The sequence below is a fragment of the Eretmochelys imbricata genome, chromosome 6 (assembly GCF_965152235.1).
Source record: "Eretmochelys imbricata isolate rEreImb1 chromosome 6, rEreImb1.hap1, whole genome shotgun sequence".
NCBI classification, from domain to species: Eukaryota; Metazoa; Chordata; order Testudines; family Cheloniidae; genus Eretmochelys; species Eretmochelys imbricata.
This window is the reverse complement of record NC_135577.1, coordinates 124,911,376-124,919,862: the sequence shown is the minus strand read 5'-3', so window position 1 is coordinate 124,919,862 and position 8,487 is coordinate 124,911,376. Positions and strand designations below refer to the sequence as shown.

The following is an 8,487-nucleotide window of genomic DNA, read 5'->3' as shown; positions in this document are numbered from 1 at the left end:
TGTCCCTGCAGCCTGCTGATGAGCAGCAGAGCTCTGATTAAAGATCCGCGTCTTGTCTCTGCCTGTGTGTGCCACACCCCGGGCGACATGCAGGAAATGTTATTACAGCATAATTGATCCACACGCAAAACAGATTAAATCACGTGTTGGCAAAGGTAGATACTCACTTACATCATAGGGCCCTGATGTGAGTAGCCCTATTTATTTCAAGGGCAAACTGGAATAGCTCCATTGATCTTGAGGATGCTACACCAGTTCACACCATCTGAGGTCCCCCACATCTAAAACCACCATGTTTTCCGTGCAGTCAGTTGAAATCAGTTTGACTGCTTGCAGAAGCCGTGGTTGAAGGATCAGGCTCATGGCTTGAAAACACTAATAGTTCATGACTAATCATCTGTAAACATATACACACACGTCCATTCAAGGGTATAAATGTACATTATTACACCCAGGCCATGGAACGGAGCGGAATTTGGAAAAATCTGGGTGTAACAGGTTCTGCAAATTCCCAGACCCAACTCATTTACAGTTCCTAGACACAAGCTCTTTCTGTCCTCAGATCCCATCCTGATCACAGCCTCCCACTTACCCTTCACTGTAAATAAACTCTGCCTTGCATGGATTTCTGCCACCATCACAAATAAAAGCTCCAACGTGGATGGAGGGAATCATAGGACTGGAAGGGACCTCGAGAGGTCATCTAGACCAGTCCCCTGCACTCATGGCACAACCTGCAGCATGACCTGGGTCTAAAAGAAGGAGGAACAAAAATACAAATAGAATAGAGAGACGCTAAAGTGCAGAATGTGGGTCTGGATCCAGATTTCAAATATCCCAGATTCTGGAGATTCTGGCTCAGGGCCATTTGCAAAGTTAAAAGCCAGATCTCATAATATCTTATCTGCTTCTGTGTTAAATAGATGGGCAGGAGCAATATCTCTGGTGGGCTTCATGGCACACCTGGCTCCTCTTCTTTTCACGGCTATAGGGAGTTCTGCTTGGGGTAGGTTTTCTGCTGTTGTTTATTCCCTCGGGGTATATTACATTATGATGCAGAGGGTCTGAGAAGGCCCTACTTAAGGAGCCCATTGGGAAAAGGAAAAGGATATTAAATCTGAGGAGAACTGGCATGAAATACGTAATTGTTTAATTGCTAACATCCTGATCCAAACGCAGTACATAGGCCAGGTTCTCAGCTAGTGTAAGTCACAGGAACTCCATTGACTTTGGCTGTGTTATTCCAGATTACACCAGATGACAATCTGGCTCCTTGGTTTTCAAAAAAATTGTTTAGGAAGGCTCCAAAGCTGTATTCAGATCTTCCTGGGCAGAGAGCTCAGTCTAACGTACCACTCTTAAGTTGCATCCGATGAAGCGAGCTGTAGCTCACGAAAGCTTATGCTCAAATAAATCGGTTAGTCTCTAAGGTGTCACAAGTACTCCTTTTCTTTTCACTCTTAAGTGCTTACCAGAGATGCTAACTGTGACGTTCTACACCTTGGGGGGGGGGGGCAGGCGTCCTGTAACCCTCATATTCCTCATTTAAATATAATTGTGATATTGTACATAAAGCAGGCCATGTGAGGTATCATGGGAAAGGTTATGATCCGCTGAAAGCCACTGTTCTATCTAAATATGTGTATCATTAATGCATATAAAATTATAAGAATTGTATTGTATGGTTTTCACTAAAATATACTGTGGGTTTGAGAAATGCCCAGATACTAGCTCTCCAGAGACAATGACAAGAGAATAAATAGTAACGGGGTGGATGCTGAACAGACATAACTAGCCATTGTCCAGAAGAGGAGTTACAATTCCTTGCCTCACTCACAGGAGACACGCTGGGGGTATTGCTTCACCTTGTGACTCAGCAATGCCCACCAGACATGCCCGGACTTGTGCTCTCCAAGCACACAGACTAAGGGTATAAAACAGAACACAGGGGCCCCATGATTGGTCTTTTCTCCTCCCCTCACCTATGCTGCAAGCAACGAGAATGCTCAGAAAACTGAAGACTCCAACAGAGGAGACTGGCCCAGGTTTAAGAGACAAACTTATATATTAAGGACTGTAAGATCCAGTGGGTGAGAACATTGCTTGATCTAAATCAGGGGTCTCAAACTCGAATCACCAGGAGGGCTACATGAGCACTCATACATTGGCCCAAGGGCCGCATCACACACACCCCGCTGCCCCCGTCCCTGCCCGCAGGGTGCAGCAGGGGGCTCAGGACAGGGGGCTGGGGTGCAGGAGGGGTGTGGCAGGGGGCTCAAGGCAGGGGGTTGGCAGGGGGCTCAGGGCAGGAGGGAGTGTGGGGTGTGGCAGGGGGTTGTGATGCAGGCAGGGGGCTCAGGGCAGGGAGTTGGGGTGCGGGGTGTAGGAGGGTTTCGGGTTCCAGCCCGGCACTGCTTACCTTGAGCAGCTCCGGGGTGGTAGGGGTGTGCACCAGGGCCAGGGTAGGCTCCCTGCCTGCCCGAGCCCCGGCCCGTGCCATTCCGTTTCGGCAAGAGGCGGGCACCACTTCCCTGCGGCCCTGGCGGAAGAAGGAGCAGAGAACTCCGTGAGCTGTTCTTGCCTGTGGGTACCTCCTCTGAAGCTCCCACTGGCCGCGCTTCCCCATTCCTGGCCAATGGGAGCTTTTATTTTATTTTATTTTATTTTGGTAACCACTCTGACTTTTTGACTATCACTTAAAATCTATCTTTTGTAAACAATAAACTTGTTTTACTATTTATCTTCATCAGTGAGTTTGCCCAAAGTGTTTGGTAAATCAGCTCAGGTTACAAAGGCTGGTGTATTGATGAAATGGTGAACTAATTAGTAAACTTACATTGCTCAAGAAAGGGTCTTGAGCAGTGCAGGATGGTTTATTCCTGAAGTACAAGACTCGGAGCTGGCGGGGATTTGGCTGGTGCCTTTCTCTGTAATTCATGAGTGGCTCTGGGAGCATTCATGCAATTGAGCTGGGTGTGGGGCTCCACCCGCGGTTGTGCTGAGTGATCACAGCGCCTGGAGGGGTTTGCTGCTTGTCACTAGCAAAGCATTGTGAGAGACAGCCCAGGCTGGAGAGGGGCCCAGCAGGGGCACAGCAGTCCCAGGCTGCACCCCAGGGATCCTGTCACGCTAACACTGGCCTTCTCCTGGGTCTGTGAAACCTTAAGACCATTTTGGATGCAGATACACACAGGGCAGTTTCTGAGGCATATCCCATACGGAAATTTCTCCAGACACAGGACTTATGTCTCTTAGGGAAAGAGAAGAAATGAGACTGTAAAAGCAAGATCTGTCTAGTCGCTTTGGTCCTCCTACAACTGGTCTGTAAATGCATCTGCCTTCTGCAGATGACTGACTCAAGACCAACTTTGCCCAGCTGGCCAAACCTAACAAGTGATTTTCTACCATTGGAACAGCTAGTGTTCCATGGCAAGCATTAGCTGAGAGACTTCCAGGAGAGGAGACAACATTTGGGAGGTGACTCTTCTCTGGAGTAACTCTGCTGAAGTCGATGGAATTACACCAGTGTAGGTGAGAGGAGGATCAGACCCATAGCCCCTTTTGAACAAATAAATGAGTGCAGTAAATTGTGGGCTACGCAGACACACCCGAATACCCCCTCTCGGTTTGTGACACCTGTGCCCTGTTTTGTGTTTTGCTTGAGAGTAACGGTTCCTTTTCATTTTCGGTCGCTTGCTGGAATAATAGGTTTGGGGTAAATTTTTTTTTTTTAAATCGTGTTCTTACTGCACGGTTTGTCAAATAATCGTTTAATAATTACATTCTGGTTTTGACTCATTTTGAGCAAGAAAGCACTAAATGGTCTTATAATGTCCCGAAACTGTCAACTTGATATATAGGGTTCTATTCAGCAGAAATTATATGCAGTTTCCATGCCACAAAAGCCGCACAAGGTCCTGGATCCAGCCAAAATATTCAGCAGAATATTCTGCCAGGCCGCAGGGCCAATTATGCCAAGATGTGCAGGTGTATTTTGCAGAGAGCAGCTCAGGCTGGAGACTTCATTAGATTACTCGTCTTCTCCCACCATGTTACACTAAAGCTCGGTCACCTGAGCCAAAACTCTACATGGTCCCAGAAGCTATTTATAGATTTTCAAAGTTAATCCGTCTCAGAGATGCCATGTCCTTTCATCTGCAGGTGCATGAAGCCCCTTTCCAACATTCTGGGAAAGATATTCGTGCCCGGAACACTAATCTGACCTACAACTGGTGTATCTTGGCATAGCTTCACTGAAGTCTGTGGATCCACTTCCAGACACACCAGCTGAGGATCAGGCCTTTTGTGTCTTTCGCATGCATGCCTGCACTCATGGCCGTTTGCTGAGCACCACTAGATCTGCTAAGAGGGCAGCATGCCATTGGTCTGGGTAGCCCATAGCTAAAGCTGGATTTTGCAGGACTGCAGTCACAGAAAGTGACAGCTTTACCACAAGAAATTCCTCCCTGTGGCAAGTAATGGCAGACCAGAGCATTGCTGAGCTCCATTCTGCAGGATCCCTGGGTAATACCCACTGGATATTATGCAGTCAGCAAACAGCTCCATTCTGCAGCATTCTCCATTTTTCATTCAACAGCTGGAATTTTTGCATGTGTGAAGGGGAAGGCATGTGTATCTGTGACTGCCAGGGGGTTGAAGAGGGACTTCCAGATCTGAAAGTATGAGTTGCTACAGACTGATTTAGAGACCCAAGGCTCCCTAGATAGAGCCATAAGGAATTCATATCCTCTGCAGATCTGCACAGAGGAGCTCCTGTAAAAACACCCTCCCCACTGGGTTATGTAGCCTGTTAATAAAGCACAATGAAAATGGGTTCAAAAATCATTTTCTCTTCCAAGGTCTTATTCATCTCCATTCACAGAGCCTCTGTCACCCTGCACGTACATTTCATCCTTTGGAAAGACACCAGGGGGAGTGGGGCTGAACATCAGAGGATGCTATTATCCCTACAAAATCGCCCTCTCCATGGATAACCAATTCCTGAGAGATCAGCTAGACAAATCTGCTATTCAAGGACTCTTGATGCTTTGGCTAGTAGGGGAAAGGGAAGGTTTCCCATGCAATCCCATGGTCTGTCAAAGCAATTTCTGCTCTCAGATTCTTTGTCACAAGTTCATTTTATGGGCGTTGCCAGAGAAAGAAGCCAAACAAGCATCCATCGCATATTGCTCAATCCGTGAACACATTGCTTTCAAGCCACATTAGTTTCACCCAACACATTGCTGCAGATGGAGTCAATCACATCAGTATGTGACCTTTCCACCTTACTGGAGGTTGTACATGTCAATCCTGACTCCTGATGGAGATGAGAAGTCACACAGGACTTACCAAGGGGTGCTATGGCTTGAGTAGGTAGATGACCTGTGACCACAGTCAGGTTATAAGGTAAGTGACTGCCCAGTTTCATGAGTCCTGGCGCACAAGCTGGCATAGTTTATCCTTGGTGTAACTATGCTGAGGTCAATGAAGTTTTACCAAAGATGACATTGGCCCCTTGGAATCCCCCAGCTGAAGTCTGGCCAGGAGCCTCAGGCTAACATCCCTGCAAGAATGGTGCTGGATTTCTTAAAAGCCACAAGTGGCCAAGATCACAGGAGGCCGTGTTACCCCAGAGATCCCAAAGGTCGAAGGGAACCGCCAGCAGGAGCAAAGCTCCCCCAGCAAATCTCTTACTGTGGCACAGGTGAGGGCAGGCAGGAGGACCATCACAGGAGTCAGACACAGGAGCTACAATGTCTGGGTTTCCTCCTGTGGGAGCAGCCAGGGAACTCATGGACCCCGGGGCGGCTTCTCCCTGTGGGGAGGACGACACTGCGGCTGCCTCCCACAGCTGTTTCGCTAGAGAAGGGAGCTTTAAAATAATATCAGCCCAGGGTTCCACAGGAGAGTGGGGGCTGCCCAAGGAAGGCACTGAATCAACGCAGCTCCTGACAGGCCTGGCCACACCCTCTCCTGGGCTGGCTCTGCCCACTTTGGATACATCTGCCCACTCTGGATACTTTGGATACATTGCGAACTCGGGTCTTGGGGACCCAGGCTTGTGGGACTCCATGTCTCCAAGCCGCCACTTGAGCGTCCACACTACATTATAAACCTGGGTTTACAATTGCTGGACCCTGGTCCGCACTGCGCAGACCTTCTGACCAGTGGTGTAGTCCGGAATGGGCATTTACCGGAATGCCCCTGCCAGCATGACCTCGCACGTTCTAAAATGGCATCCTCCGTGCAGTGCGACCTCAAAATGGCGTGCGCCATGAGGCAATAGTCCCAGTACATGGTTCCACAGAGAGCCAGCCCCACTACACCATTGTTTCGGACTCAGGTCTGCAGCTTGCTCTGCATCCACACTGCAGAATGACAGAGGTTGGACCCAAGACTCGGCAGGACTCAGGCTCTGACCCACTCCCTTAGCAGGGTCCTTGGTCCTGAGCATCTGCTGACCTGAGTCGGACTGATTTGTGTGAAGGGGAATTTGGGCTCAAACCTGAGTCAGAGCCTGGGCTTAGTGTGCAGTATAGATGTACCCATTGGGGCTGCTCCAGCTTGCTCCAGTCCCCTGGCACAGTGGGGGGTTGCAGAAGCGTACTCCACCACATCCTTACTGTTGGCAAACTTTCTGCCCCTGGAGGTCTGGAGAGTGTGTTCTGCCAGAGGAATGTAAGGGATGAATAGAGCCCATTGGCTTCCAAACTCATCTGCCCAACCGGAAGAGGGGAATGCACAAGCGGTCCAAAGTGGGGAACTGCAAAGAACAGAGAGAGCCTGAATAGCCATCAGTGTGCCTTGAATTGGGGGAATTCGTCACCCTAGGGCAGAGTGTGAATTCATTTTGGAATAAGAACCTTACTTTACAAATCAGAGCCAGCCCAGCCCAGTCCCCCTATGTACTAACTTTGGAAACATCCCGTCCCAGCTACTCAAAAAAGGGAGAACGTGGAGGGCTGTGTGAGTAAAATGGACCTGGAAGCTGTGACTCTTCACACAAAGCAATGGCTTTAGTGAAAACATTTCCTGTAAACAGAGAAGATCCAGCCTGTTTCAGCTCAAAGTCATGTTTTCAGTAAGGGCTTAAGCTGATTCAAAAAGCATATCAGGGGTTGGATCTCAAAACTCATTGATGGGTCTTTGGACTGGTTCATATCGGGGGGGGGGTCTTCCTTAGACTCTAATATGCGTTGGACTGGGCAATATCAGGAGTTTTTCCATACACTCCAATGGGCTTTGGGCTGGGCCCTCTGTTGGTCCCATCTGCGTTCAAAACAACTTTCAGTTGCGTTTTATTTCATTTTACAGGCACATTAACACATTTCAGTCACGTAAAAATCTTCCTCTTTAAAAAAAAAAAAACCCTCAGCCAAATAAAGTTGCTGTACCAAAGCTGTCCAATACCGGTTACATGCTGAGTAATACAGAACACAGAGGGACAGATTGTGCGACGTGAGCCGTGAAATCACTGCTCGTGGAGCTAGGCACCACTCACCATAAGGAAGTGGTGCAGAATATGGGCTAGGATCAATATTTGATTAGACTACCGCCTACATATCTCCACTTACTTGGATCTGTTTTTTTATGATTGTTCTTCTATAGAAAGCCACACCACAAAGGCAATTCACATCGCAGCAAGCGCATAGCTGCACATGGGCAGTATGAACCCATCCTCCAGCTTGCAGGAGACACTCTCCTAATCAAAACCAGACTGGATTCCCGAATAGCTCCAACCTCATTTAAATCTCATGAAAACTACACACCTGTGTTTGCACATTCCTGCTGCAAAGCCCTGCCCAGGGGATGATGGAGTTTGTTCCACTGCTTGGGAGCGAGGTTCTGCGTACTATTCATGATGGGTTTCCCAGGTGGCCCCATTGGAGCTGCAGTCCGCGGAGCACATATCTGGCTAATGACAACAGGGTACTGAATTTGACTGATGTCGTTAACAATCACCTGAGCCAAGTTTGCTTAACTGGAATCAATAAAATAACATTAAACACCCTTATAGCATCGCTGGTCCTTTTCATCTGCAGATCTCAAAGCACTTTGAAAAGCACAATTTATTACTATACCCATTATTGCCCGTCGTTTAACATGGAGCTGAGCATTACTGGCCCACTTTTGCAAGTGGGAAAACTGTGGAATACAGACATTAAGTGACTTGGCCGCTTGTCTTTGATAGTCCTGTCGGAAACTCATCTTGTTACTTCAGCATTCTTTCACCGAGATGGTATCTTTTGCTGAGTATATTGCTAAACATTTTTCACAGGCAAATATTATGCCCCAAACATTTTTTTATGTCTTTTGGCCAATAACAACAGCGAATCAAATGAAAAATACTAATTTTGCAAACTATCCTTCGGGACTGTCTATGCCTGGGGCAGCGTCCAGCTGTATTAATTGTCTTTCCAGGAGCACTGCTGGGCCTGTTCATTGATGCCTTTAAATAGCGGAGTAAATCGTAGCTACATAAGATTT

General features: G+C 47.8%; 1 long non-coding RNA gene across 1 annotated transcript; it reads right to left on the bottom strand.

Annotated features, from left to right (window-relative positions):
* Window positions 1–631: 631 nt before the first annotated feature.
* LOC144266236 (uncharacterized) lies at window positions 632–8,001 on the bottom strand. Its single transcript, XR_013346457.1, has 3 exons — window positions 7,770–8,001; window positions 2,420–2,539; window positions 632–752 (listed from the first exon to the last, which is right to left on the bottom strand). It is a non-coding gene; the product is annotated as an uncharacterized LOC144266236 (long non-coding RNA).
* Between the last annotated feature and the right edge of the window lie 486 nt (window positions 8,002–8,487).